The 6,780-nt window shown below is 38.2% G+C and overlaps 1 pseudogene; it reads left to right on the top strand.

The window, feature by feature from the left end:
• The first annotated feature begins 555 nt into the window (after nt 1-555).
• On the top strand, nt 556-1,885 carry LOC115859321 (large ribosomal subunit protein uL4 pseudogene; annotated as a pseudogene).
• Nucleotides 1,886-6,780: the final 4,895 nt, after the last annotated feature.

Genomic DNA, 6,780 nt, shown 5'->3' with positions numbered 1-6,780 from the left:
AAACAAAAAAAAAAACAAATCATGTAGGACTGTAGTATCTGCTACTGAGAAAAAAATCTGTGTATAGGTGGACCCCCACAGGTCAAAATTGTGTTGTTCAAGGGCCGACTGTAATCTCATAATCTAAATGTTAATAATGTTATCCAAAAAGATCTACTTATCAATATTATATTGATATTTTTATTATAAAACTCATATTTATTCTTAAGCAAAAGTTCATCAATGTTTTTCATTGGGTTAGAATGATTGCTAATTTCAGATTATAACCACTCATTTTTGTTCAGTAATATACAACCCAAATGCTGTATAGAAAATTGTAAGGATAAACAGAGTAATAAGCAATATTAAAAATAATATCAAAGAATATTAAGATAAAGACATTTTAAAAAATCAGCCTAAATTATGATTTACAGGCACATTAGATTATATTTTTAAAATTGGTTTAAAAAATTATGGAGACATAATGTAAAGCATGGTGACTATAGTTAATAGCACCAAATTGCATATTTGGAAGTTGTTAGAAGAGTAGATTTTGCTTTTCCTGTGGGAGCTGCCGGGTTGAGGGGAGCGTGGCCTTCTCCTCTCCTGCCATGGTGTGTGCTCGTCCACTGATATCAGTGTACTCTGAAAAGGGGGAGTCAGCTGGCAAAAATGTCACTTTGCCTGCTGTGTTCAAGGCTCCCATTCGACCAGATATTGTGAACTTTGTTCACATCAACTTGCGCAAAAACAACAGACAGCCCTATGCTGTCAGTGAATTAGCAGGTTATCAAACCAGTGCTGAGTCTTGGGGTACTGGCAGGCCTGTGGTTCGAATTCCCAGGGTTTGAGGTGGCGGCACTCACTGTTCTGGCCAGGGTGCTTTGGGAAATATGTGTCTTGGGGGCCGTATATTTGCGCCAACCAAGACCTGGCGACATTGGCACCGCAGACTGAATACAATGCAGAAGCGATATGCCATCTGCTCTGCGTTGGCTGCCTCATCTTTACCAGCGCTGGCCATGTCTAAAGGTCATCGTACAGAGGAAGTTCCTGAACCTCCTTTGGTAGTTGAAGATAAAGTTGAAGGCTACAAGAAGACCAAGGAGGCCGTTTTGCTTCAGAAGAACCTTAAGGCCAGGAATGATATCCAAAAAGGTCTACGGTTCGCAGCAAATGAGAGCTGGCAAAGGCAAAGTGAGACACCGTCGCCGTATCCAGCGCAGGGGACCCTGCATCGTCTAAAATGAGGACAACGGTATCATCAAGGCCTTCAGAAACATCCCTGGAACTACTCTGCTTAATATAAGCAAACTGAACATTTTGAAACTTGCTCCTGGGGGGCATGTGCGACGCTCCTGCATTTGGACTGAAAGTGCTTTTCTGCAAGTTAGAGGAGCTGCATGGCACTTGGCGTAAAGCTGCTCCCCTCAAGAGTAACTACAACCTCCCCACGCACAAGATGCTCAATACAGACCTTAGCAGAATCTTGAAAAGCCCAGAGATCCAAAGAGTCCTGCAAGCACCACGCAAGAAGATTCATTGCAGAGTCCTGAAGAAGAATCCACTGAAAAACCTGAGAATCATGTTGAAGCTAAACCCATATGCAAAGACCATGCACCGGAACACCATTCTTCGCCAGGCCAAGAACCACAAAATCCGGATGGATAGGGCAGCAGCAGCACTAGAAGCCAAATCGGATGAGAAGGGGATTCCAGGCAAGGAGCCTGTGGTGGGAAAGAAAGGAAAGAAGGCTGTTTGCGTTAAGAAGCTGAAGAAGCGAAAGAAAGCTTTGGTGGGAAAGATGTCCCCAGTGACTAAGAAACAAGCAGCTGAAAAGAAGCCCGCTAAAAAGAAGCCTGCAGAAAAGAAACCCACCACAGAGGAAAAGAAGGCTGCGGCATAAACTTAAATTTGCTTATTCGGTAAAGGTCAAATCATTTTGGACAGCTAATTTTGAATAAAGACCTGATCAAAGAGAAGTGAGAAACATGGAAAAAAAAAAAAAAGAGTAAGTCTTAAAAGTTCTCACACCAGAAAAACAAATGTTGTAACTGTATGATGACGCATGTCAACTAGACTTATTGTGGTGATCATTGCACCATGTATACAAATAGCAAATCATTATTTGTACACCTGGAACTAATATAATGTTATAGATCAATTATACCTCAATTAAAAAAAGTGAAAAAAAATTGGTTTAAAAATTGAAGAAAAAACTAACACAAAGCTGAAGTTATTTTAGATGATGTGTTTGTTAAATTTTTAACTGAAAACTTTAAATACATCTTAATTTCAATGTGTTCGTTAAATACTGAATCCTGACAGGTACTATTTTACTGTAAATATTTTTCCTTGGCCAAATATGTGTTTACCAGCTTGTACATCAGGCTCAATTCTATAATAGAGTCTCTTTTCAGATTAAAGAATGCAATGAGCTTTCTTAAGAGACTCAGCTTCTGCAGCCTTGCGGGTTTCACAGTTATAAACAGCTAGTGGTAGAGGGCACTGCTGTTTTAAATAATAGTGTTGTGGGTCACATTTTCAATTCTTTTGTTTGTTTTCTGACCAACAGCCTCACTTCTAAGTGGCCTGATCTAATTTCTTCCAGATTATAAAAATCAATACAGGTTAACATGACTGATGCAAGAAACCAGAATGAAAAAAACTGAAGTTACCATATAAGTCTATAAACTGAGATTTACTTACAAATGTGCTGCCCTAATTCAATGCAGAAGGACTCGACGGATAAGACAGAGCAACACACTCTGCCACTGGAATATTAAGTAATCGAGTAAAATGTTATTTCATTAGTCCTTTTACCTATTACTTAATTATGAATAAAGGTGACTTTTAAATTGTAAAAATTGGAAAATTATACATGATTTGTTAATTTAGCTTAACTTTTTTTTAACATCTTTATTGGAGTATAATTGCTTTACAGTGGTGTGTTAGTTTCTGCTGTATAACAAAGTGAATCAGCTATACATATACATATATCCCCATATCTCCTCCCTTTTGCATCTCCCTTAACTTTTGATCATCCCTTTATTTAAATCTACAGAATTAACTCCCCTTTCATATCATTCCCACCTTTGGACGATCAATATCATAATTTATGTTGTGGAGATAGTAAAACAACTTTTCTCTCTCATTACCTTATATTCTTTTTATTATTTACATTGTATTTTTACATTTTTTTCTCCCAGCTTTATTGAGGCTTAATACTTTATATTACCTGATTACCAGGCTTATTTAGGCCGGTTACGTGGAAGGATTTCGCCTAATCCCAAAGAACAAGGGTGAGGAGTGAGAGAAAATATTATGCACAGACATGTATGCAGAGCTCTTCCTGGAAGCAGAAGGGACTCATGCCTCCCCAGGGAAGTAGGGGAAATACCATCATTCAGCACGTGAACATCAAGACACACACAAAGCAGGTGTTGCGCGGAGCAAATGGAGCGACTTGAGGGATGGACCGCGATAAGGCTGCAGAAACTGAAGAGCACGCCACCCATTTTCCAAAAGAAATCTTCAAACTTCTTAATACATTTTGCCTTAATCACCTTTAACTTCACAGTAAAATACCCTTGGAAAACATATCATTCATCTTTACATGTATTTATAGCTCAAATATGTATTCAGCATTTTCCATTAAGAATAATATACTATTCTTACTTTGCCTGAATTCACACAGGAGTGATTCTCTACAGAACTACACTTCATTTACTTTTTAAGTGTGTAACTCTGGAAATGATTTGAATATAATGAAAATGCTATTAAATACACTTTTGTTGAACAGAGTAATAAACCTCACTCACTTTAATAATCAGAATGTAACCCAGTCATTCATCTTCTTGGAGAACACTGCATGTCTGCTATAAAAGGTAACAGAGCTCTGAGTATGCCATTTCTCCTATTTTAATGTCAAACCAAAGCCAGGAAAGAATTATAAGGTATGACACATACATTGTTTGCTAAAACCAAACTCATAGCACTATATTTATGCCCTGGGTGCAAAAACCCTAAATGGATAGAAGGATAAGAGTGGCTTTATTTTACAACTTTACTGGTAAGAATTGCATAAAAGATATGTAAAAATGGTGGAAATTCTAAGACATCTTGGGGAATTATAAAGAAAAGTACATAAAATTATAGTGTGAGGAAGTTTGAGGAACACGTTTTGTGCTACTGAACGCTGGTAGGACTCTGATTGAAGGGTGGAACTCATTCAGGCCTCCTCAATTACAAAGTAATAGTTACTTTTCTTTTCCTTTTGTTTAAAGCTCCCATATGAATACGCTTGCGGGAAAGCATTATTCCTTTTAGAATACTACTGAGATTTGAAGATTCAATGGTTCAAAGAATGTGGGGTTTAATGCAAAAAAAAAAAAAGTATCTTTTAAAAAAGAACATGACTTGTCTATTCCACAGTCTAAGCTTAATCTCTCCCCAGATAAAGCATATTCCTGTGTAATATTCTCTTAATATGAATACCATCATCTAGAAACATTCTCCATTAGAGTTAAGACTTCCTTAGCATCACATGGACTGATTGCTTTCATTTCAAAAATAATATAGTTAATTGCATTCTTATTTTAAAAAAAAAACCCTAAGTTTCTAAAACAACCTGGTTGCATTCATGTTAGGTACTCCAGTGACCCTTAGTTATTACAAACATATTACGAATTATATGTAATTAGCTGCACTTACCTTCTGCACTGCTGCCCAGACCGGAAACTGCAGGATCAGCTTTGATTCCACTCAGTCTCAAACCCGCACGATTCTCTATCTTAATTTGCATTCAGAACACCACTGCGTTTGACCTGGATTGTTTGGGAGGATCCATGACTTTAAGCTCTTTATACAGGTCATGCTCGAGGCACAAGACCACAAGACATGGTTTGAATTAAGACCAGGTTTGGGTTTGCTGAACACTGTAAGGCAGTGGCTTTCAACCTTGCCAAAACATTGGAAGCACCTGGGGAACTGTAAAAAAACATGTTGATGCCTGCAGAGATGATGATTTAATTGGTCAGAGAGCATTGCAAAAGTTCCCCAGGTGATTCTACTGTGCAGTCAGGTTTGGGAACTACTTCTCTTAGCTGAGCATTGTCTTGCAGAGAGGAATGTAAGCACGACTGGATTTTGAGAAGGTATGTGGATGAGAGAGGAGAGAATCTGAAATTTTTGAGAGGCAAAGTTGTGATGATTAGTACAGGAAGATGAAATTTTTAGGGAAAATTAAAACAGATGTTGGAAAGGATCATCATGCAGTTACGCTGTACTGATGTGTCATATGGTGCTCTCTTCTATGTTCTCATACTCAGTAAATGCTCTGCAGTGTTGGTTACTTGGGGGATGGCTATATGTTGGCTGAGATAACGTTCTATCTCTACCAACCTACCACCCACAAGTCAGGGGGGGCCCTTGACAGTCCCTCCACATTCTATTTTAATTCCCTAGTTAACTGTCAGTCTCCTGCTTTAATTTGAATCTCTTTGAGAACGATTTTATCTTTTTCATCACTGTGAAACATTGTAGTGTGCCTGATAACTATCTAAAATTCAGCAAATGTTTGTTGAATGAATACTGAATAATGACGAAGTTGAATGAATAACTTAAGATTACTTTTGCAATTAGTTCAGTCTTTTTGGGCAAATAAACAAAATATTCCCACACAAATACTGACTTTTCTTCTTTCTTGCCTTAGAGTTTTAAATATTGATTCTCCTTTAAAGTCTCAGACGAACTCTTTCGAGACCCAGGACTCAGCTGGGGGCTCCTTTATCCCTTTAAAGAAGATTCTGAAAGAGGTAATATGAAAAGTGACATCAAGGATAATAAATATACTGTGAATTCTAGGAGAGAGTTGCCTTGATAAAGCCTCTCAGACTTAAATAGTTCATCTTGGCTATCGAACAGACATTACCTAAGACTACTTCTGCCCTTGGGAAGAACCATATGTATGATGTTAAAAGATTAGTGTGACAGTGCCAGCTTATCTGAGGAAAAATTCTCCTTCACAGCCAGCCAGGAAATATCCTTACTGAAATATAATCGAACAGCCCCAAATTCTGATTTGACAACAGGTATGCTTTGCTCTTCTACTTTGGGCGTACCCTGACTGTTCCAGCTGACTGTCTTCTATTCTATCCTAATATTCCCCGTTTTTACACTCCACCCTCTTTCTCATCACTCTCCCTCTGACATATTGATGAATTCTCCTAGTCATCTCTAGAACCCACATTAACCCTTCTAACAGATTATCGTTTCACCCTGTCCTAAATAAAGCCTTCTCTTTTGGGTGTCATGAGTTCCAGTAGTTCACCTTCTGCACTCCACTGTTGTCATCTATTGACCTGAAAGCTGCTCGCCTCCACCCACATTCAATGAAGACTTTGGCAACAACCTTACTGTTCACAACAACACCTCTCATTTTCCTGGACCACTGTTGCTACTCAATTGTACTTTTGGTCCATAACAACTTTCATGTCCATCTCATGCTTTAGATAATCTCTGATCACAAACTCCTAGGCTTTAATCCCACTGAATTTATCCTTTGCCATAATTTGGAACTCCTTTCATAATTCTCTTCTGTCCCACTATTTTCTCCTACTGATGTAACTGGCTTTCTGTTGTATCATTTCAACAACTGTCTTGTTTTTATACTCAGTTGCCTCCATATTGTATCTTTCAGTTAGAACCAACCATTCCAACTCTACATTTGTCCACTCTCAATTGTCTGATACAGCAACCAGTAGCCACATGGTCTATTTGGCACATGAACTATGACAAATC

This window comes from Globicephala melas, chromosome 13 (genome assembly GCF_963455315.2).
Source record: "Globicephala melas chromosome 13, mGloMel1.2, whole genome shotgun sequence".
NCBI lineage: Eukaryota > Metazoa > Chordata > Mammalia > Artiodactyla > Delphinidae > Globicephala > Globicephala melas.
Note: the sequence above shows the minus strand (reverse complement) of the source record. Positions and strands in the feature narration are given on the sequence as shown.